The sequence below is a fragment of the Struthio camelus genome, chromosome 5, assembly GCF_040807025.1.
Source record: "Struthio camelus isolate bStrCam1 chromosome 5, bStrCam1.hap1, whole genome shotgun sequence".
Classification (NCBI taxonomy): Eukaryota; Metazoa; Chordata; class Aves; order Struthioniformes; family Struthionidae; genus Struthio; species Struthio camelus.
This window is the reverse complement of record NC_090946.1, coordinates 12,023,169-12,045,993: the sequence shown is the minus strand read 5'-3', so window position 1 is coordinate 12,045,993 and position 22,825 is coordinate 12,023,169.

Sequence of the window (22,825 nt, the reverse complement as noted above, 5' to 3'; positions counted from 1 at the left end):
TGACTGTGCCTGAAAGCAGACTAATGACATGCCTGCGTTTCACCTTAGTTCTGCCTGAATGCTCTCTCTTGGTTTACAACTTGTGTAGTGTTGTAAGGGCTTGATAGAAATTCCTCACTTCTGCTGGTCTCTAGGGGTCAGTTGTTGAGCAGGACAAAATAAAATTAAAAAAAAAAAAGCAGGTGTTTGGGGCTAGAAGAACTTTCCTTCAGCAGGGGATCAGTCCTTCAGTGAGTAGTAGTGTGAAAGTGAGTGCTGGTTGAAGGGTATGGATGTTGAATGAGAGTAGCTTTGTCAGGGAGGGGTACAAGGTGAGGTTTGCTAGAGTCTTAACAGCAGCTACCAGTAGTTATTTTTGTCCAGGAGAGAGTTTCCTGCTTTCCTGTGGGGGTTTTGTTCTTCATATTCTGCTGGAAATTATTTTGGTACCTTTTAAAAAAAAAAAAAAAGGACTAACTTCTGCAATACTGTGGCTTCCTGGTGAAACTCTGTTGGAGAAGTATATAGTGCTGGTATGAGTGCATGAGGAGGTGAGGACTAGATGGCAGGATGGTTCTTATCAGTTCAGAGAGTTGTGTGCAGTGTGCCAGTTGTATTAGAGCAGGTAAATATTTGCAGGAAAGGCAGAAGAGGGAAATATTGGCTGTTATCAAGCTAGCATCTGGGATTGCCTGGCTAGTCAGTGTAACTGGTGAACGTAAGTAATGGAAATATACTTGGGTGGACTTGAGGCTGAGCATGTGCATAGGTACGCGTTGCCAATTAGGCTTTATTTTGTGGCCCCCCTGTAGAACAGGGTTGCGTTTAGGACGTGAGTACTTTCCCATGCAAATCTAATGGTTTTTTGTACTGGCTGCTGTAATGATGCTTCTTGAAGAAGGTTGTATTGAGTAGGCAGGACTGGAGAGAGTTGAGTGTGAGTGATCTTTTGCCCTTTGCTTGATAAGAGAGTTGACTTCCCAAGTAGGCCTCCTCAGCTTGGTGCAGTGAAATGTTAGGAGAAGTGGAGCATAACAATTTGGGAAGGGCTTTGAGATGCCTACCTCGGTTCCTGTGCCTGTCTCTGGTGCCTGTCGAAGGTGCGAGATGAACATTAGAGCAGAAGGCATCTGTCCGTGTAGCTGCTCCTGCAGTGGTCTGAGGCAGGAGTGCTTGTCAGTGTGAATGGATGTAGGAAGCCTCTTTTGCCCTCCAGCTTTGTCTGAAGTGCCACTATGAATCTGCAGGCCAGTAATTGTAAATCAGAGGCAACGTGTGTATTGTGTTAGTAGGTGGAGACTTAATAAAAGCCTCGTGCTGTGCCTTTACCTGTCTAATTGGGGAATGGTTCCACAGAGGTGTAAATGAAGTGGAGACTGAAACTTAACTTGCCTTGCCTTGCCTTGCTGGAAGCTGGAGGCAAAGGCTAGAGAGGTCCAGGCTGCAGGATTATGGAGGATGGAGGAGCTGCAGGAGCTGCTGAGCGTTCAGCCAGGAACGTGCGCTGGAGGAAATGGAGTTTCCTCAGCATGAGGGTCATCAGTGTTTTCTTTTGGTGAGAAAAATGCAGTGGGTGATCCGTTGGCCGTAGAGGGGTGGCCAGGAGGAACAGGGTCGGTTTTGAGGAAGGTGGCTCCCGTTTAGTAGTTTTAGTAAGGCATAGCTAAACAAGAGATTTGAAAAGCATAGAGTGCTGTGAGTTTGGCACTGGAAGTTAATGCCATGCTGTCGAGTTGTTTAATTCTCGGGATGTTGATGTTTCAGCTTCAGTAGCCTGACCTGTCCTTCAGAGAGGAAGTGGTGATTTTTCCCCACCACTAAATGCAGGGAGCGTTTATGTGCAGCCTTCCGATGACTCTTTGTTCCCTCCTAGCATGTTAGTGTGGCCAAGACTGACGTTTTAAGCTAGAAGGCTAGACTATAAAATAAGAGAGTAACTAGGAAAGGTTCCTTATGCACAGGGAATCCGATAGCTTGCTTTTTAAAATGATGCCCTAGTTTGAGGCATCTGTCCTCGAAGCCACTGCAAGGAATTGTAAGTGTGACTTGGAGCATTAATTGCTATACCAGCTTTCTTTTACTGTAGCAGGATTTTGAGGTAAGCCTGGTGAACCTTCTGAGTGCCTCCTTCCCAGCTCTGTTTGTTTCGGTTATCCTGAAAGACCTGAAGCTCTCGGGTTAAGGAACGTTTAACGTCTCTTTGTGGGACCGTGTTTATTCACTGCAAGGCTAGTTGGGGAGTAATGTGAGAAGCTCGACTCGAGATGCTGAAATGCCAAGCGTTGGGCAGAATTGGTATGCTTTGGAGTCCGCAAGATGGCTTCCCTCTGTTCCACGTGTGACCTGTCCTGAGTCTACCCTAAGTGATGTCCTTCTCTGAAATGTAATCTCTAGGTGTGAATTATTTTTTTCTTACAGCCCAGTTTGTGAGTTGTGCTGCTGCTGCTTGGATGACCTTTGAGAATGTTTGTAGTGCTGCCATGCAATAGAGGTAGCATGTGTGCTTTGCTGTATTTCTACTTGTATGTGCTTATTGTCCATGGATGTCTTTGCAGTGTGGCAGAGTAGCCAGCTTTAGAAACTGAGGAGTGCAGAGATCACTGGATATGCTGTTGATGCTCAAGCTTCTGTCGGTGAAGTCCAGTTGCCCAGCTACTTGTTGATGCTCGTTGCATGAAGTTATCAGAAGAAGCAGTTGTGGATCTCTTTGGGGGGGGGGGGGAAGGGAAGGATGGTAAGACGATGTGGCCAATCATGTTGAGAGTTTCGTTTGTTATCATATGAATGTCTATTAGGTAAGAGTACTTTTCAAATGTTGTAGTTTTGGCAGTAGTGTGTTGGGGATGTGTGAGCTCAGCAGGGGGAGCGTAGCACCAGACTGATCTGTTCCATCGACCCTTGAGTAACTGATGGGAAGAGTCTGTAGTGCTGTTCCATATGTTTCATTCATTCCAATGGGAGATTGGTCCGTGTGGGACAGCTGGGTGTGGGACCGCCAGCACCTGAGGCAAAAGAAGAGGGGAACCCCGCAAAGAGTGACTCTGGCCGTAGTAGGCGCAAGTATCCTGCGCAATGTACCCGCAGCAACCGCTCCACCCTATACCCCTTTGCTCTCACCTCCTAGAGATTTATCTGTCACTTGCTCTCTCTCTCTCTCTTTCTCCTACTTCTACTCTGCCAGCTGCTGGACTCTCCCCTAGGGGTGCCAGTGTTTTACCTAATCTGGCAGTGTTACAGCCGGGCGTAGCAGGGGGAGCTCCCCCACCTGTTCCAGTGCTGCCTGTATTTACTAAGCAAGGCTGGAGCCCGAGTGATTTAGCATTGCAGGGAAGCAAGAAGCCCGGGTTGAGGGAAGATGCGGGAAGGTGTGCTCAGCTACTTTCTAATATGTGCACGGGGCAGTAGTATCGCCAGTTCTTGATGGAGGTATGGAGTGAACGCAAGTCCCTTCTCAGAAGAGTGGGCTCGGTGGCAAGGAGCAGAATTGGGAAGCTGCTGAAGAATACCTGAAGGTAACTGGGGGCCACACAAGGGATGGACAAGGGAGAGGCATTCTCGGCAAGAGGTATCTGTTTAGAAGCTGCGTATCCAGAAAGGGAGACTGGGAATAGAAAGGAGCAGGAGCTAAAGACAGACCTGGAAGGTAGGAAGGCAGCTGAGTAGTTGTTGCCTTTGACAACTGAACAGCTGCAGAATGCAAGGAAAGACTAGGTGACAAGGACCTGCCCAGGCAACTCCCTGCGTGGGCCGAATTCATGCATGGCAAGGTTAAGCCCAGGCATGAAATGGGCCGGGACCGATCTAACAGCTGAAAAAGGGAACCTGAAGCCCCAGGGGGAAGAGCTCATAGGGTGAGACCAGTGATATAGGCACCCCCTGGGAATAGGAACTAAGTCAAAGGGAAATAAGCCTCCAGACCCGCGAACAGGATATCGGGAACTGAGCAATGGGTTGTGGAGGAAAGCCTCAGGATTCAAGGTGGGCCTACTGGCGTTGTCTGGAGTGTGCTTGAAGCATCCCAGAAACAAGAGAAGGGCCGAAGGTGGTGGTGGGGGGGGGTGTACTTTGACTCCGCCAGTGCCAGCTCCCAGAGAGAGAGAGACAATGCCTAGGGAGGACTTGCAGGGCATGAAAGAAAAAAGAAAAGAGGAAAAAAATGAAAAAAGGGGAAAACCCCAAGCAATGCCCAGAAGGCAATTGGGTCTGCCTGTTGGGCAAGGGGAGGCTTATGGGTGGAGAAGTGATAATGGCCCATGTATCTAGATTGCAGTTGGTCCTCGGGGACAATTGGTGAAGTTGTAATAGATACAGGAGCACAAATGTCAATGCTAACACCACGAGGTGCCTAGGAGCTGGGTGTGTGACCCGGAGGGCAGAGAGTTAGAATTACTGGTGTGAAGGGAGCGAGTGTTGTGTGCCAAACTGCCGAGGGTTAATTCATGGCTCCCGGGCAAGAGGCGCATGTCGACTACTGGCTTTTTTGGAATATATTTGAACTTTCGATGTTTTAAAGGGACGAACATGGTGCCTGCTGGCTGGCGGCGTGTGTTCCTTCAGCTCAAACATGGGTACTAACCCCCGTAGAAAGAGGGAGGCTCTAGTGTGTGTACTTTGCCCAGCCCTGCGCTCTCCAATTGAGAAATCGCTAACGGACGACAATAGCCGGTCTCTGCTGCGGCGCGCAATGGGATTTCTGAAGCCAGAGCTGATTTGGAGAAAGGGCAAATGATCTCCAAAGCCCACTCCCCATATGACCCGCCTCTGTGGCCAGTTGGGAAAGCAGATGGGAAGTGGTGTTTGGGAATGAGTGATCAGGGCCCCCTTAACAGCTGCTGGACCAAATAGTGCAGTGTTAACAGCTCTATTGCAAGCAGCTGCACACCCCTGGATGGTGGTGCTAGCCAGGAAGGAGATGTTCTTTCTGGTCCCCTTGCAGGAAGAGGATAAAGAGGAGTTGGCTTTCCCTGGGGAGGGAATGCAATATACCTTTACCAGACCCCCCCCCCCCCCAAGGAGGGGGACAAGCATTCCCCCACGATTGCTCCTGCTGCCATTGCTGAACTTGTACAGACAGTCGCACTGCCTCCAGATGGGGAACTGTACCAATAGAGAGATGATGTTCTGATGGGAGGACCTTCCCCTGAGAAAGTGGAGGAGGCAGCAGCAGCAGCAGTGTGGCAAGCACTACAGAAAGCAGAAATTGAGGTTCCACCTGAAAATGGTCAGGGACCAAGGAGGGGAGTCAAATGTTTAGGTCCTTGGTGGATAGTGGGCAGTGCAGGGATTCCTCCAGACGCATCCAGAAAAATGAGAGAGCTGCAAATGGCCCAACCAAGGAAGGAGGTTGCAACAGTTGGTGGGAACTTGAGGCTCCTGGAGGAAGCGTGTGCCTGGGTTTTCTCTTAGTGCTTGTCCATTATGTTCGCCCTTATGGAAAGGCAAACCCTGGGGGTGGAAATGAGAACACAGAGAGGTGGTCCAAACTGGAACGGAAGAAATGGAAAGCATATCAGTCATTGGGACCAGTACGCCCCCGTGACCCTACTAGAGCCGAATGGGGTTTTGCAGAGCGTGCTACTTGATGTGTAACCTGTTCCAAACTGGCCCCGATCATGACTGAGAGCATTTCTGAGCCTGAGTACGTGTTTGAACCAGATTGTAGATGGGTGCAGCTGCACACTTCTGACTTCATGTCAGAGTCCAATGCTCTGGGTTTTTTTAATATTCCACACGTGGAGGGTTTAATGCTTAATAGGACGTGTACTTATTTGAATTGTGTTGAAGTCGCACAGGATTTTGATTGAGCGCAGTGTCCCAGCAGTGCACTGAAAGAACAGCATACGCCTAGCAGAGCACAGCAATTGCAATATCCAGTTGAATCCCAGCATCAGTCTCCTGACCGGTCTCTAGAATATCCTCGTTGTCGCGACACCGAGTGTGTCCAGTGGCCAGGAAGGAAAATGGGGGTTGAAAGCAGCTCAAGCCTGCTGCTCTCTTCAGAGTTCCTTTGTTCCTTGTTGGGTTTGTAGACTTCGTGTTGGGCTGAACCACGTATGCGCTCCCCATCCTCGCCTGGCTGAGTAGTTTATAGCCAGGAGGTCTCCAGTGCCGAGTCTGCGTCCCATGCCTTATCGCTTCAGGCCTGCATGTCTCTAAGCTGTACTCTGTGCCTTTGCTTCTCGAAGCCACTGCTGCCGTCCTGGGCCTATATTTCAGTGTGTTGAGAGTCATCAGTAGCTGCCTGTACCTAGAATGAGGTGTGTTTACACTTAGCTGATGTAGGCAGTTTGTCTAGAACAAAGGCATCTTGCAGTGTCCTTTGTTGTTGAGGTGATGTTAGCGTCCTTGGCCAAAACTATGGTAAAGCACTCCATCGCTCTCCTGTGAGCCCTAAAGGGCGCAGAGTCTCTGCTTCTCTTGACAGCATTCCTCCCGTGTGGGGGGGGGGAGGGGAGGGGGGTCCTCGGATCTGTCATCCTTCACAGGTCGGCTCCAAGCTGTGGGATAAGTAAAGCAGCTAACTTTCTTTGTGCCTTCTCCTTTGGAAGGCATTGTGGAGGAATTTTGGGAGAGGGGGCAGTAGTGAGATGGTAACAGGTGCAGTGAAATTTGAGTGCTACTAGTAGAAAGTATTCCGATGAGTTTTCTCTCGCCCAGACAAGTACATTGGTGGTGATTAGCCCTAAAGCGAAAAGGAATAGTGTTATCCTCTAGTGTACGTGAGTACTAAGGCCAAAAAGTAATGCAAGCGAGTTCCTGGAACTGAGCTCTCTCAGCCAAACGTGCCCCATTGGGTAGAATTTTCTAGTAAGAAATAATCCAACTTTCTTTGTTTCAGGGCTTCTTCACTGGGAGGGGGGGGTGGGAGGGTAAGGGCGTATTCTCTCCTGTTTGCTAAGGAGGCAGCACTGGAAGAGATATTGTGACCTAGTACCCAGCCATGCTTTGAGACTTCTCTCTTGGTAGAGAAGCTTTGCTTAGTGTGCTGGCACCCTCAGTCCTTCTTCCAGGATACATGTTAACGAGCAGAAAACAAGCTCTCTGTATTCATTTCAAGTTGCTTGTCTTGGTTTCTGGGTGTGTATTTGTATGTATGTCTCTAGCTGAATACCCTCTGCAGTTATGTGTCTGAAACGTCAGCTAAGGAGTTGTCCTTGTAGGGGCTAGGCCCTGGAAACATGCATTTGGAAGCCCTGAAAGTGGCAGTGGTTGGAGACATCTGTAAATAAGCCTTCTTTGAGAGGGGCTGATGATGGCAGGAGCATAATAAACATCTAAGCTAACATTTGAAAATGTTGAGCCTAAGATTCTCTTCCCTAGTGTTGGAAACCAACCTTGATTAGCTTGTGTTTGTTGTCGAAGATAGATAGTCTACACATCAGCAAGGAGGTAGCTTTTGAAGAGCTGTATCGTCTTGCCCTCAGCTTTCCAGGTAACAGTGAAGGCAAGAGGCTAATAGTACATCAGCTATGGTTCAACAAGGTCAGCATGACCAGTTCACCTGCTCCTGCGGCCCCTTTTTGGAAAAAGTCCTTCTCCCACAATTCGTTGCCAGCTTCTCCTCTCCAGTGTTGAGGCAGAGGCCAGCTGGAGAAAGATGCTCTTGCATGTCCTAAGGTGAGGGGGCGTTTAGAACAGGGACTGACCCCGCGGGAGGACCTTTCTGCTGGGATCTGCCCTGGTTGCCCTCCATCTCAGCATGGAGCGCTTGAGGCAACAAATGGGCAATGCCAGGGCCTGTGTGCTGTAGGCCACAGTGCTAGAAAAGGTCTGGAGCTGCATCTCAGACCCCAGAGACCCCTTTGACGGGACAGGTAAGCCCTGCAAAGCGCGAGGCCTGCTCTTGCTCCACCACGTCTCTGGAGAGAGCAGGGGACGCGAAAGCTTTTCTTCTCCTTGCCTCTTGGTTTTGCACCCCAGCAGAGTAGCTGGCGCTTTGTGGCAAAGACGCAGTGTGTGAGCGTGTTCCGGCGGGAAGAGTGCATGTCCTAGCTCTCTCGGGATGATCCTGATTCCTTCAGGGCCTGAGTTTTCTGCCGTTTAGTTTCCACCAAGAAAAGATCCCGACATGTGGTGAAGAGGCAGGGCTGCTGCTTTGGGGAAAGTGTAGCAGTGCTATGGAAACAGTTTGAGCCTAGGTTTCCAAGGAGCAGAGTCTCGCACAGGTCTAGCAGCAAAAGGAATTGATTATTTGTTGGTGGTAGAGCAAAGCAAGAGCTTGAGGTGGATGCCTCTAAGGAGGGACCCCGAACAAAGAGATTCTTTACAGTCTTATTTTCCTGCCTGCCAGGGAAGGTCTCGTTCAGTTTCTACTGAGTTGGTGGTCTCTCTCTTTCTGATTGGTCTTGGCCTACATCCCCGGCTGGTTGCCATGTCCTTGTCTTCCATGGTCCCTTGTCCTCTCAGAGGTGAACCACCACCCAGGTGCATCCGGTCTGGTCTCCTGCATGCATCCTGTTGTATGTCCTCATTAGGTAGTTGTGTGTCCTCATTAGCTGATTTGAACTGACCTTGTGGTTTTGTGGTCAGCAATGATTCTTGAGTTTGTTGACAGTTGGGCCTGGAGGCTTGCAGGCTTCATTTACTTGAGATGCTAGTGCTAAGCAAGGTTTAGACTTGTGCTAAGCTAGTTACCATCTGAGTTACCATGTCCTTCTCTAACAAGCACAGGGTGGCCTGGCAGCGGCAGAGAGGCCAGGAAGCCCCCAGAGTTCCTTGCGCGCTCAGGTGGCGGCCATGGGCCAAGCAGGCCAGGCTCAGAAGTGAGCAGAGGTGCAGCAGCAAAGGCTGCTGTGTCTTAGAGGCCGCTGCCACCTCTGCCACTTGTTCCTGATCCAGGAGGAGAGGGTTCCTTGGCTGGCTCTGGCTGGAGACTTTGTCCTTGAAGCTCTCAGGATCAGGATGGTTTGGGCCACCAGCGAACAAGTGGAGGGCCTGGCCCTCTTCTGCAAGGTTTCAAGGGCTGAAAGAGCAAGGACCAGAGCAGAGATCAACCCCCCTGGATCTGCACAGACCCCAGGCTTCCCCTCCCCTGCTGCCAGGGCCGGTCCCACCTAGCTCTTCCCATGGCCAGGAGGAAGTGGGGGGACAAATGGCTCAGCTGCAAGTGTGTGGCCAGGAATGTCCCAAGGGCCCCTGAAGTCTCTCTCTCTCCTCTCCCCCCAAGGCCCCTGCTGCGCAAGGGGAGCAGAGCAGTGGGGTGGGGTGCTCACTGCCCAGGGTGTGTCTTCCTCCCCGTCAGCCCTGGCTGACCTGCCACTGCCCTCACTCACCCTTGCAAATGTGCTGCAGCTCCTCCTCATCCTGCTCCCTCATCTGCCGTCCAATGAGCCCTAGGCACACACAGCCTGTCACAAATCCTGCTCGCCAGCGCACTGCCAGCAGCAGAGCTCCTTCCCAGCCCTGCTGGCGTGGCCACGGGCCCTGCTCTGTGCAGGCAGGGCTGACTGCAGGGTGCTCTCCAGAGCGTAACACTCAAGGAGGCTGTAAGGGACTGGCCAAGGCCCCCGCTACTCCCACTGGCGTGGACAAGGCTGGGAGAAGGTGACATGGAGCTGCCAGGCACGGGGCTGCCTGCACGGGGCAGGTGGGGCTGTGGCAGCCCCGGGGCTGGTTCTGGCTGCCAGCCCAAAAAGCCAGGGCTGGGGCCAAGCTGCCCTGGGACAGAGAGGGACCCCAGGAGGGGTTGTGGCTCACCAAGGAACCTCACGGCTTCCTCTTGCAAGGGCTCCTGCGGGCTCTGCAGGTAGCGCAGGCTCTGGCGCAGGTATTCTGCTCTGTTGTTCTCCTTTGCCAGCTGGGGAGAGCACAAGGGTTGGTGGTTGGTGCCGAGCCTCCCCACTCAGCTGGCCAGCACCTCCACCTAGGAGCAGTCTCCCCTTCCTTCCCCTGCCAGGGCGTTCACGGTGCCCGGCCAGGAGGCGTGTAGCGCTCGGGTTTGGAGGGAGCAGAGGCCCCGGTGCTGCCCAGGGATGGTGAGGTGCCAGGTGGGCTGGAGTTGCCTGAGCATACCAGAGGTGAGTGAGGGGCACAGCTCGGGCCTGGAGGGGCCCAGGCCTTATGCAGGCTGGGTGCTTTGGGGCTGTGCTTACCAGGTACTCGCTGATGCGCCTTGTCTGTCCTGTCTCGGTGAGGTAGGTGAGCTGCTGCCATTTCAGGAACTTGGCAGCGCCCAGGAGGGCTTCCTGAGAGGCCTGCACAGCAGCAGAGAGTGAGAGATGCCACCGTGGCCCAAGGGAGGAGATCCTGTGCCCCCGTCCTTGCGGTGAGGCTCAGAGCCTTTCTTAGCCCGTGGTGGGAAGATGCCGCAGCTGGGCGCCAAGGCTGCCACTGGGTTCAGTGCCCCAGGCAGAGATGTGAGGCAACCACCATCTCAGGCGCCACATGCTGCCAGGGCAGCAGGACAGAGATGGCCAAGAGGTGCTGAGCTGTAGCCAAAGCCAGGAGGAGGCTGAAGTGCTGCAGTCCCAGAGATGCCAGTGCAGGACTCGGGCAGAAGAGCCTCCCCTGGGGCTTCCCAGCGTGGTGCTGGGCTCCCTGTCCTGCTCAGTTGCTGTTGCCTCATGGCCAGGCTCCAGAGCTTGGTAGCTGGGATGCAGGGCTGGTTCTCTGCCCTGATTGCAAGTGTCTGTGTCTCTGCCCTCCCCAGGCAGGGGGAGGCTGGGCAATGTTCTGGCTCTCGCAACCCCTTGAGGGTGCTGCACCCCTCTGCAGGGGCCAAGTGCCCTGGCCATGGGTAGGGAGAACTCTGTTGCTGTGGTGGTCATGCCTTAGAGAGCTGGGGCATGCCCCAGCCCAGACACCTGTGTGTCCCCTGGGCAGAGCGTGGTGGGGCGGGAGGGGAGGAGGGCCGTGATGGGGAGAGCATAACCCTGGCTTTTTGACTCCTGCAGGGACAGCTGGGAAGCCTGTGGGGCCTCGAGTGCTTAGGCTGTTTTGGCCATGGATGGCTACCGAGCCTTGTTGGAGCAGGTAGAGGAGCTCTGGGAAATGGCCAGCTTCTCTGGGCCTGCCGGGGCTCTTGCTATGGCCCGCACTGGTGGAGGGCTGTAGGGAGGGAGCGGGGCTGTGAGGGGACCTCAGCTCTCTGTCCATCTGTGCAGGAAGAGGCATGGCAGGAGGATGAAGGCAGGGCAGTGGGTGGCTTGGTAGAGACAGGGAGGAGGCTCTGTGCCCTGCTCAGGGCCTCCGGAGGTTGGGCCTCAAGGTAACACCCATTCAAAGGGAGCGACTGCCGGCAGCCTTTGCTCTTGATGCTGAGGCCCAGCCAAGGTGGGGAGGGGGTCAGCATTGCCCTCCCGCAATGACTGGTCAGGTCAGAAATCCACACCTGGGCCACGCTCTGGACCTGGTCGTGCAAGTGGAAGAGGAGGAGGAGCAGGCTCCTCTGCACTTGCTTCCTCATCAGTTTTCTTGTGGTGCCCGCTACCATTGTCATCGTATCTTTCAGGAGGTTGATGGAGAGGTTTCTGACGCAGCCGGACTCCTGGTGGGAAGGAAGAGGAGAGGAGCTCAGCCGTGGCTGCTCCAAAACCACGATGGGCAAGGGGCTCAATGTGGCTGGAGCAGCCTGGGCTGGCCATCCGCATCAGATCTGGGGGACCCAGCGCCCAGCGGGTGCCCGACTGTCCCCCGAGCCTTACATCATCGAAGAGTGGCAAGAGTTTCTCAGCCAGCTGCGGAACGATGAGGCTGGCCCTCTGCCCGTCCAGGAGATGGATCATGCTGCTGAGCAGAGCTAGGGCCTTCTCGCGGATGTCCGTGTCTGCGTCCTGCAGGCTCTCCATGAGGGCTGGCACCAGGGCCTGCATTTTCCTTGCCTGTGGGAAAGGCAACTTCCTTCAGCACAGCATTCCTGTGACTGAGGTGGTTTGGAGGTGGCTTGCTTGGTGCAGGGCCACGGTCTGCTGCTGGCACCGGTGCCTTTCTCCTTGTGCAGCAGAGCCAGGGCCCTGTCCCAAAGGACTCCCAAAGTGGGCAGAGGAAGAGGACAGCTCTTGAGTTGTAAGCTACTGAGTTACCCAGCCCCTCCTGCCCAGCCCCAGGCCTCTGGCATGGCTTCAGCTGGCTGTCCCCGCTCGCTCACCATCTCGGGTCTCTCCCACAGCCTGAGGAGGCCCCTGAACACCAGCCTGCGCATCACCGAGCTCTGGCTTTGCAGGTATCTCAGGAAGAGGTTCAGGATGTGATGGTCCTCTCCTCTGAGGTCAGCACAGCCCAGCAGCTGAAACACACACAGCAGTGGCAGACTGACAAAGCTGCAGGACTCCCCATATCCTGCAGTGCTGGATCCAACCACCAGCTGAGGGCAAGGCCACCAGACCCGGGCAAGGGCCAGCCTGAAGGCAGCAGTGGTTGCGAGAGCCCCTGTGGCCCTGTCCTGTGCCTCAGGGCACGCTGTGCAGCTAGCTCGCTTGTTCCTCCAGGCCAGGCCACCAGCTGCAGCCTCTTACTGTCATGCCTCTGAGGAGCAGTTGAGTAGGGAGAGCAGGCACAAAGCAGATAGATAGGAAATACAGGTAGTGGCAAGCTTTCCCCCACCAGAAATGGACCGAGGTACTGCTCGGAGTGCACCCACCACCCTGCTCCATTCATTGCCACCCACGGTGCAGTGGTGGGCACAAGAGAGCAGAGTGGTTTGAGGCACCCCAGAGATGCACCGCTGGCCGCTGAGCTCACCTCGACGAGGAAAGCCATAGCAGGGATCTCATGGGAGGGCTTCTCCCTGCTGAGCAGCTCTAGCAGGTGGTAGAAGATGTAGGCACGCTGGGGCCTGGGGGCCTTCCTCATCTCTCTGGCAGGGGGAAGAAGGTAGTGTTGGCCTTGAGCAGGGCAGGCCAACCTCTTGTGGGATGGCACTGCCCAGTCTAGGTGTTCTCCCACAGGCCAGGCCAGGCAGGGTGAGGCCATGTTTGTGCTCAACTCCAGCAGGCAGCAGCATTTGCTCCTGGAGGTGTGGTGTCTTGCCACCCCAGCTTGCCATTAGAAAGGCAGTGCCCAACATGAGGAGGCTCATTTTGGTGGAGGAGGCTGGAGAAGCTCCCTTCCTGCCCTGAAGTCTGCCTTGCAGCACAGCCCATGTCCTGCGCACTGTGGAGTCATGCCCCGTGCCCCCACCCCGCGGGCTCTTGCAGTGTTCCCCTGTGCCTCCTGCCCCTTCCCTGCTGGGCTGCCCGGGGTGGGGGTGGAGGAGGCGACTGCTGCTGTGCATCACCCTCTTTTGTGCCTGGTAACACCAGCTCTCCTCCAGGAGCTCTCAGAGCTGGGCTGTGACAGAGAGAGACCCCCCCCACCCCCACACACACCCACCCACCCACCCACCCCTTTGCCGTTCCCCTGTGCCATCCCTCAGTGACAAGGGCTGAGAGTGCAGCTCCTTTGTGGAGAGCTGGGGCCGGCCTGTCAGCCACGAGGAAGGGGATTGTATAGGGCGTCCCACCAGTGGGGAGAAGGGCTAGGGGAGAGCGGGGAGGAGGGGGCTCTCACATGGCCAGCAAAGCCACTCCGCAGTGGTGGGTGGCGGCAGTGAGGAGCATGTCCCAGGCGCCCTTGCTCTCCATGGCAAGCACTTGGCTCTTGTAGTTAGCCCAGCAGAGCAGTGCTTTCATGGCCTCTGCTGCGCACCTGCCCGCAGAGGAAAGGCCAGGTCACCCTGGGAGCCCTGGCCTTGGCTCCAGGTGCAGGGCAGAGGTGGGGGAAGTGGGAGGCAGTACCTGGTGGGGCTGGAGGCAGCAGCCTGATGCTGTTGGCATTGCCCCCAGAAGACAGCAACCTCCTCTGGCATCATCTCGAGAGCGAGGGAAATGCGGAAGAGCAGTGCCAGGAGGAGTTGGGGGAAAAAGAGCTTCACTTCCTGGGGGCAGAGGGGCTGATGGAGAATCTCGTGCAGCGCCCTGGTTGCCTGCAACAAACACCCAAGAGACAGTTGTCAATGGTGAGATGGTGTTGCCCTGGCCGAGCTTGGGGCGTGAGGCTCAGGCGGTGCCCTGTGCCCCAGCAGATGCAGCGCAGTGTGCGTGCGGCCTGGCTGTCTGGGCAGGGCTAAGTCATGGAAGCTCTTGAGGCTCAGCTCCTGTTTGTGACATGGGCCCATCGAGCCTCCCTGCGTGGGCATGGACATCAACCTTGGGGCGGGGGGGGGGGGGGGGGGCGGCGGCTCTCGCGTGTCTCCTGTGTCAGCCCTTGCAGCCTGCTTGGGCTGTGCGTGGGCCCTGCCTGGCCCTGAACCCGGCCCCCACCGCTAAGCCTGCCCCTAACACAAGCTTCCAGCCTGCTGAGGAAGGCCAGGAGATGCAGAGACCCAGGAGGCCAGAGAGCTGCCCAGGCAGGCCTCGTGCTTGTGCGCGCAGGGCTCCAGGCGGTGCTCGGCAGCCCAGTGCACTGGCCCAGCAGAGGCTAGACGCTGGGCAGAGCCCTGCTGGCCATGGCCCTGAGGTGTGTGTGCCCTGTGGGAGGTGCCAGCTTGGGGGGCAGATGGGGAAGGCGAAAGGGAGCGCTGCCTCTTGCCTGGGGAGGCAAGCGCAGCCCTGAAGGTGATGGAGGCCTCGCCTGGAAACTCACAGCCCACGAAAGGATGCCCGCGTTGTTGCTGATGCAGGCGGATGTCTTGCCCAGTGGTGAGTCCTCCAGCAGCCTCAGTAGTTCGGGCAGCACCTTCTCTGCAGCGCCAGGCTCCGAGACCATCACCCGCCACATGGCCTTGGCAGCGCTGTAGGCCCCGAGCGCTCTGTCAGCAGGCTGCCTTGAGCGCGCTGTGGCCTGGCTGCCCTGGAGGGCCCAGGCTGGCCACCAGCCCTGCCTCTGCCCACTGCCCTTTGCTAGCAACAGCCAGTGCGCCCTGCCCCACCAGCAGCACGTGGCCGAGCTGCAGTTCCTTATGGGGCAGGCAGGCACCAAGGTAGCCAGGCTCTGCGGCTCACTCGAGCAGCGCTCCAGGCAGGCCTGATCACCTCTGCCTGCTGCAGCCCTGGCTCATGCACCAGCACTGGGGCCAGTCCCTCAGCAGGGGTCCTGGAGATCTCCACCTCTCTGGTAGCCCCCATGGCATGAGCTCCCAAGGCTGCTGGGCCCTGAGCCCTGCAGGCAGCTGAGCCCCGTACCTGTTGCATGCTGGCGAACAGTACAAGAGGCTCAGGACTGCCTCGTGAGGGTGTGCGCAGGTCAGCTCCAGAAGAGCCCTGTTCACGCTGTGCCGGGCAGACGCCTCTTTGATGGCCATCAGGCAGCTGCACATGCACCTCATGATGTTGGCCACCTGCAGGGCACATGGCATGGAGGGAGGCATTTCTCCAGCTCCCACCAACAACTGCTTCCCTTCCCACCGCTCCGTGCTGGCCTCAAAGGCTCTTAGGTGCCTGGGAGGGAGACCTGCATCCAGAGGAAAAACAATGCCCTGCAGGGCTCGAGCCCCGGCCATGCCAGCCGCAGGCGACTTACGTGCTTCAGCTGAGAGGCGTCCTCTGTCACCAGCACATCCAGCATGTGAGCGGCTGCCTGTGTGACAAAGGCACTCGAGCAGCTCATGGCCCTGATGGCTACGACAATGAGATCTGCTCTCTCCGAGGCCTGGAGGTATTTTGCAAACATCTAGAGCAGAAAGGAGGCAGGGAAGAGAGATGCATCACACGCAGTGCCCTCGTGCTGCTGGCTGCTGCCCAGCTGAGCAGTGAGAGCGGCTCTGGAGAGAAACGTGTGGCAGTGCTGCCTCTGTGCTGCCAGGAGAGCCAGGAGCAGGGGTTGAGCTGGGCTGGGTGATGGCCCCAGGCAGGAAGTGGGCGGCTGGGCTCAGGGTGCCCCTGTGCTGCTGCTGTGGGGAAGCAGAGCTCTGGTGGGGGGGAGGGGGCCAGGCCACAAACTTGTGGCTAGTCCATGCTCAAGAACAAGGCGAGCCCCCTGCCCGATGACGGCAAGCACCCGTTAGTCCCCCTGTCAAAGGGTCCTTCTGTCCATCTGAGCATCGTGCTGACCCCACGGCCGGCAGTCCCAGCAACGGAGACGCTCCTTACCGCCGTGATTTCCCTAACATCGTTGGGCGGCCAAAGGCGGCTTTTTGCCTCTTCCCTGTCCTTTTGGATCTGCAGGTGCTTTGGGCTATCGTGGGACAGCTCCATGCCTGGACAGGAGGGGAGACACAGGGCAATTAGGAGGGAGGATGGTGACTCAGAGGTGGTACCCTGCAGGCCTCAGCGAGAAACGTTGCTGGCAGAGAAAGCAGGCGTGCCAGAAATGGATGGGGAGCAGGCTTTCCGGGGAAGTCCTGGGCCTATCGCAAGGCAGGTGGGAGGGGAAACGGCTTTTAAGACTACCACAAGGCAGATGCGTTTGAGCAGCCGTTCTAGTAGGAAGCGAGACACAAGCCCTAAGAGGAGCAGGGGCTGCTGAAGGTTTTCCAGCCCGTTGGTAAGCGGGCGAGGGATTCCAGCAAGGCAGCTGACGGCCCTGCGTGAAGTCTAGGAGGTGGCTGCTGTTTATTAAACAGTGTGTGCATGCCCCCTCTCTCCCCAGAGAGCTGGCTGCAGGTCACATCCCCCATGGCCTCCTGCTTACGGGCCCACTACACTGAGCCTGGGCTCTGTGGGCCCTGGCCTTTACGCAGTGCTTGCCCTGCGCCTACAATGCAGGAGTTTCTGGCGCTTTGCTGCTGCTGCGGAGAGTGGCTGAGGCAGCACGGTGCCTTGCCTGCCCTTGCCTGGCTCTGTGCGTGTGTGGAAGGACTCAGCCTGCGGCCGCTTCTCTTACTTTCTTCCTGTAGGATGAACGTGTACAGGTGATGAAGAGCTTCTGCAGCTCCGTGACTGGTGCCTTGGTCCTGGCAGGCACAGCACAGGATGACGTGTCCCACCAGCCCGCCCAGGATGGAGAACTGCTTCCTTCTGCAGTCGTCAGGGCCGTCACTGCTTCTTTCCAAGGGTGAGTGGACCTGGGGGAGGGAGGCAGGGCTGAAGGGTGCTGCTTGCCACCAAAGCCCCGAGGCCACGTTTAAGCCGTGACTGGACCGCAGGTGAGCGGGAGCTGAGGCGGGCCTACCAAAGGGGCTGGGCAGGGAGGGCTGCCAGAGCTGTTGGGCCCACAGCGTGTGCCCAGGGCAGTGCTGCCCTGCCCAGGGCTGTGAGCAGAGGTGGCGTCTGAGAGAGCAGGGCCTGCAGAAGGAAGCCCACCGAGGCATGGCCAAGAGCATAGCTTCAGGGCAGGGCCTTGCTGAGTGCCCTACCTTGTAGCCAGGCTTCCCTTGGAGGCAGCGCGGAGCTGCAGAAGGCTCCGGAGCACCATGGAGGGGTGATGGGGCGGCTGGAGGTTGCCTGGACCTGAGGTGGCTTACCTTGAGCAAGGGAGGGATGACCAGGAGCTGCGTGAGCTCGGCAATGCGCCCCACAGCCCTCTGGCGCGTGGCTGCTTGCTTGGACCGGAGGAAGGGCAGCAGGACCTGGGAGGAGAAAAGCTCCTGGTCTGCGCGGTGACCTGCCAGCTGCTGCAAGCGAGGCAGCTCTGCTGATGCCTGCTCGGCTTTGCCCTTCAGCTCCTGGGAGCAGGAGCAAAGCCCGTAAGTGGGTTCTTGCCTTGCAAGTCCCCCCCAACTAGGGACAAGTCCCCTCGGCTGAGCGGCTGGAGCCAGGCAGGCAGCAGGCTCCCGTGGCTCCTGCAGCGTCTGCTGCTTGCCAGAAAGGGCCCACTGGGCCCTCCTGTCGCGGAGGGCCAGGGGTTAGGGCTTTGCCTTCCACTGCAGGAGTCGGGTGGGCAAGAAAGGACTCTTGACTGCAGCCAGGAGACACTGGGCTTGCAGAAGAGCACGGTGGGGAAGCCTCGCTCCCCCGAGGGAGACGCTCCTCTCCCTGCAGCATGCTCTCTGCCCCTAGCGCTGCGGGGCTGAGCAGAGGGAGGTCCCCTCCAGAGAGTCCCTTTGTTTTGGGGTGAGAAACAGTCAGTCCCTGTGAAGGCCACTCTTTGCGTAAATGCCACACCTGCAGGATGTTCTGCAGCTCCAGGAGAGCAGGCGAGAGACATGTGAGCACCAGCGCCTGCAGCATGCTGTCCAGGGCAGCCAGCGTCTGCAAGGAAGACAGAGGCTTGTGGCACTTCTTCCCTGGAGCCCCCTGCCTGCAGGAGAGGGGCTTGAATCCCTGCAGCCTGAGGGGGCCACCCAGGGCCCTGCGGTGCCCAGGGAGAGGCTTAGGGCAGAGGAGCTGCTGCACGAGGACCAGCTCGGCGACACTACACGGGGCCATCGCCAGGGCAAGGGGGAAAAGGCACGAGGGTGGGAAAGCCGCGCTGCAGTGCTGCTCTGGCTTGGAGCTTGCGTTCATCTCTCGGCACAGAGCAGCCGGGGACCAGCCCAGGGGGACTGTCGGGCTCTGCAGCCCTCGGCCAGGGCGTACCTTGGAGTAGAGGGCAGCCTGCAAGCTCTGCATGTGCTCTGTGGGAGGAAGGAAGAAGACCGCGCAGAAGCAGGACTGGAGGAGGCTTGTCTTCTGGTTGCCATCTAGCACCAGCTTCGCTTTGCTGCAAGGAGGGAGAGGCGCTGCTCAGAGCCGGGGGCTGACAGTGGCACCTCCAGAGCTCGTGGGCGGCAGAGCCTATGCTGCTAGGGCTGCGAGGTGGGGAGGCCCCTGGGGAGGCGCCTCTTCCTCCTGTGATGCTGGCCCAGGGACAGAGGACGGGCCGGCAGCATGTGCCCGATACCCTCTGCATCTCCTGCCTCAGCCTTCGTGAGCAAAGTCCAGAGACACTGGACAGGGCCCCGGGGCCCTCTCTGCCCTCCCGTCTCCAGCACTGTCAAGGCCCGTGCAGGGGAGAGCAGAGGCCCCGCAGACACCTCGCTCAGACTGCCCCCGAACGGGAGATGCCGCCCAGCTGCAGCTGGTGCCGTCAGGTCCGTAGGCTGTGGAGGCCTTGAGCAAGGCAGGGGCTGGGGCAGCTACCTCATTGCAGCGATGGCGAGGAAGGCTTGCTGCCGCACCGCAGTGCTCAGCTGCTCCACGGGCTCCTCTCGCAACAGCACCTGGAGAGCGCAGCGAGGACGCGGCGTGGGAGCTGTCAGCAGCCAGCGAGGAGCCTGCCAGGCTGGCAGAGCCCAGGTGCCCCCGTCGCACCCCAGCGCTGGCACCCAGGGCAGCCCCCTCGTCGCCCCGCTCTCGGTGGCTTCTGGAGCCCTGCAGTGGGCAGCGCTGCGCTCACGAGCAAGGGCGCCCCACCTTCCCACGCTCACGCACCCCAGTCCTGGCCTCCCTGGTGTGCCAGTGCCCGGCTAGGCTTGCCCACTCCCCCAGGCCCCGGCCTGCGCCCTCACCTCGATTGCCTTTGCCAGATCCACCCTGCACAGGAAAAGCAGGACCCGCAGCAAGACATCCGTGCTGGCGCCTCTGCAGAGGGTGCAGACGTAGGCCAGAAACTGCAGCTTCTCGGCCTCTTCCTGGCAGCAGCAGGACGAGAGAGACGGAGAGCATAAGTGCGCCAGAGGCATGGGCAGCAGCACCGGAGCGTTTGCGGCCACGCAGTGGTGCGTGGCGTGCCTCTACGGGAGCAGCTCTGCACAGCCAGCAGCCCTTGCGGGGCCGCCTGAGCGTTGCACGTGCAGGGGCCACCCACCAGGAGATGCAGGCACAGCCCAGGCACAAGTGCCTGCCGTTACCTTGCCTCCGCTTCGCAGAAAGGTGCGCATGCTTCCCAGGGCTTCCTCCTCTCCTGGCAGAAGCTGCCCTAGATGTGACCAAGAAAGAGAGTGGGCAGAGCTGTCGGGGCTGGCAGGAGACAGGGACCAGTTGAGGCCTGTGCCCAGCTATGGGCTCGCAGCCCCCGGTCCTGCCCAGCCCAGGGGTGCCCACTCACTCACCTGGCTGCAATGGCTGGAGCGAGCACTGCTCCGGCTGCGAGCTGCTCCCTGAAGGGCTTCCATCCTCCTCCTCCTCCTCCTCCCAGGCAACCCTGGTGGAGGTGGAGGGTCCACCCTCCTCCTCGTCCTCGTCCTCGTCCTCGTCCTCCTCCTCCTCCTCCTCCTCCTCCTCCTCCTCCTCCTCCTCCTCCTCCTCCTCATTCTCCTCCTCCTCTTCCCAGGCCCTCCTGGGGTGGCTCTCTGAAGGGCCTCCGTCCTCCTCCTCCTCCTCCAAGGCTTCCTTTGGGTGCCTGGGAGGTCCATCCTCCTCCTTCAAAGCCACCCTAGGGCAGCTGAGGGAGCCATCCTTCTCATCCTCCTCCCAGGCCACCCTTGGGAGCCTGGGGGATCTGTCCTCCTCCTTCAAAGCCACCTCAGGGCAGCTGACAGAGTCGTCATCCTTTCCCTTCTCCCAGGCTTGCCTGGGGGGTCCATCCTCCTCCTCCTTCAAAGCCACCCTAGGGCAGCTGAGGGAGCCATCCTTCTTCTCCCAGGCCACCCTTGGGTGCCTGGGAGGTCCATCCGCCTCCTCCTTCAAAGCTGCCCTAGGGCAGCTGATGGAGCCATCCTTCTTCTCCTTCTCCCAGGCCACCCTGGGGTGCCTGGGGGGTCCATCCTCCTCCTCCTCCTTCAAAGCCACCCTAGGGCGGCGGACGGAGCCATCCTTCTTCTCCCAGGCCACCCGGGGGTGCCTGGGAGGTCTCCTCTCCATCCTGCAGGGAGGAAGAAAAGGGGGAGGTTGGGAATGGAGCAGCCTAAGGCCAAGCCTGGCACCTGGAAACAGTTGCACTGTCCCCCTGGGCTTAGCAGACAGCCTGGCTGGAGAAGTCCAAGCCCACGGCTGTGGCTTTTCCATGCGAAAGGTGTCATTTGGAAAATGCCCGCAGGCTTTGCCAAGATGTTCTTGGAAGGAAAACCTTTCGCTAACCCCACCAGCAGAGGGTGGTTCCCTGCGGGACATTGGCGTCCCCCTGCCCGCTGCAGGTGTGCTGGGCCCTGGCGCCAGCTCTCCTGCACCTTAGCTCCAGCCCCACCCCATCACCCTGCCTGCTCCTTCCTCTCCTGGCCATGGCCATGGCCAAGGGCCCCCTTGAGGCCCTGGGGAGCTGCTCAGCCCCAGCCCCAGCCCTCTTACCCAGGTCTGAGCTGGGGGTGCCTTGGGGAAACGCCTCGCACTGCGGGGCTGCCCGGGGCGACAGGGAAAGACATCGCGCGCTCAAGGGCTCCTTCAGCAGCCCTGCGTGCTCCTTCCTTTCCTGTTGCCATCCTCCCGGACACTGCCTTGCTCATGCCATAGTGGTGCCCAACAACACCATGGGGCGCCATGGGGTCACAAAGGACCCTGCTGTGACCCGCCGCCCTAGGGAGGGGCAGGGCACATCCCTTCAGGGGCGCAGGGCTGCCTGCCCCTCAAGGGCACCTCTGTCTGCCTCTGCGCCTCCATGGGGCTCTGGTCACAGACTCACAGAGCAGTGGAGGTTGGAAGGGACCTCTGGAGATCATCTAGTCCAACCCCTCCGCTCCAGCAGGGTCACCTAGAGCGGGTTGCCCAGCACCCTAGCCAGATGCCTTTTGACTATGGCCACGGATGGGGACTGCACGACCTCGCTGGGCAGCCTGTTCCAGCGCTCCGTCACTCCCACAGCAAAGACGTTTGTCCTCATGGTCCGATGGACCTGCCTGTGCTTCAGTTTGTGCTCACTGCCTCTCCTCCTGTCAGTGGGCCCCTCTGACAAGGCTCTGGCCCCATCCTCTTGACTCCCTCCCTTCAGATATTTATACCCATTGGTCAGATCCCCCCCCCAAGTCTTCTCTTCTCCACGCTGAACAGGCCCAGCTCTCGCAGCCTTTCCTCCTATGCCCCCATCCCTTCAGCATCTGAGGAACCCTCAGCTGCACTCACTGCACTAGCTCCATGTCTCTCTTGTATTGGGGAGCCCACCCCTCACCCGGGACTCCAGGCGAGGCCTCACCAGGGCTGAGGAGAGGGAGAGGATGACCGCCCTCAACCCGCTGCCAATGCTTTGCCTACTGCAGCCCGGGAGATCGTTGACCTTCTTGGCCACAAGGGCACGTTGCTGCCTCGTGCTCAACTTGCTGGCCACCTGCCCTCCCAGCACCTCACTCCCCAGCCTGTACTGCTGCACCAGGGTGTTTCTCCTCCAGGGCAGGACTCTGCCCTTCCTTGGCTTGAACTTCATGAGCTTCCCCTCTGCCCATCTCTCCAGCCTGTTGAGCTCCCACTGAACGGCGCTACGACCCTCCAGGGTTGCAACCGTACCTCCCAGTTCAGAACAGCCGCAAACTCGCTGAGGGTGCACGCTGTCCCTTCAGCCAAGTTTCTGAGGAACAACTTGAACACGATTGAAGCCAGTATCGACCCCTGGGGTACCCCACTCGCTATGATGCACTAAGGCATCCAAAATAACTGTAGCTGTCTGCCATGCAGATAATTAAGATGATCCCCAGGATAGGATTTAAGATTTACATGTTAATTTGGTGGGGGGGGGGGGGCGGTGCGTGTGTAAAACTGCGTGTGAGCAGGAGCCCTTTTCTATTCACTAGGGACATAGTCGTTAAGGTCAGTGTTATCTCGAGAGCTATTCACAACGTGCCAAGTGGACACACACTGTTTGGTCAGCTTGGTCTGCCATTTTCCTGATGTACCAAAGCCAATACACAGCCTAAATAAGACACCCCCCCCCCATCTCCAATCATTAAAGGAACAAATGCAGTAAATACCAGTGTTTTTTCTTGGGGAATGTGATGTCCTTTTTTCCTACTATTCCTAATTAGGCTCGAAGCAAAAAGAAGACGAGAGAGTGTTTCCAAAATAAAAGGAGTGTGTTTATTTTATGTTTTTCTTGAGGGAGTAGTCAAAGAAGCTGTTGTTCTCCTCACTAGGCAATGACTTCTTCGTGTCGCCGTGCCTCACCTGAGGGGATCTGTTTCTAGCACCACCAACAACAACAGCAGCACAAG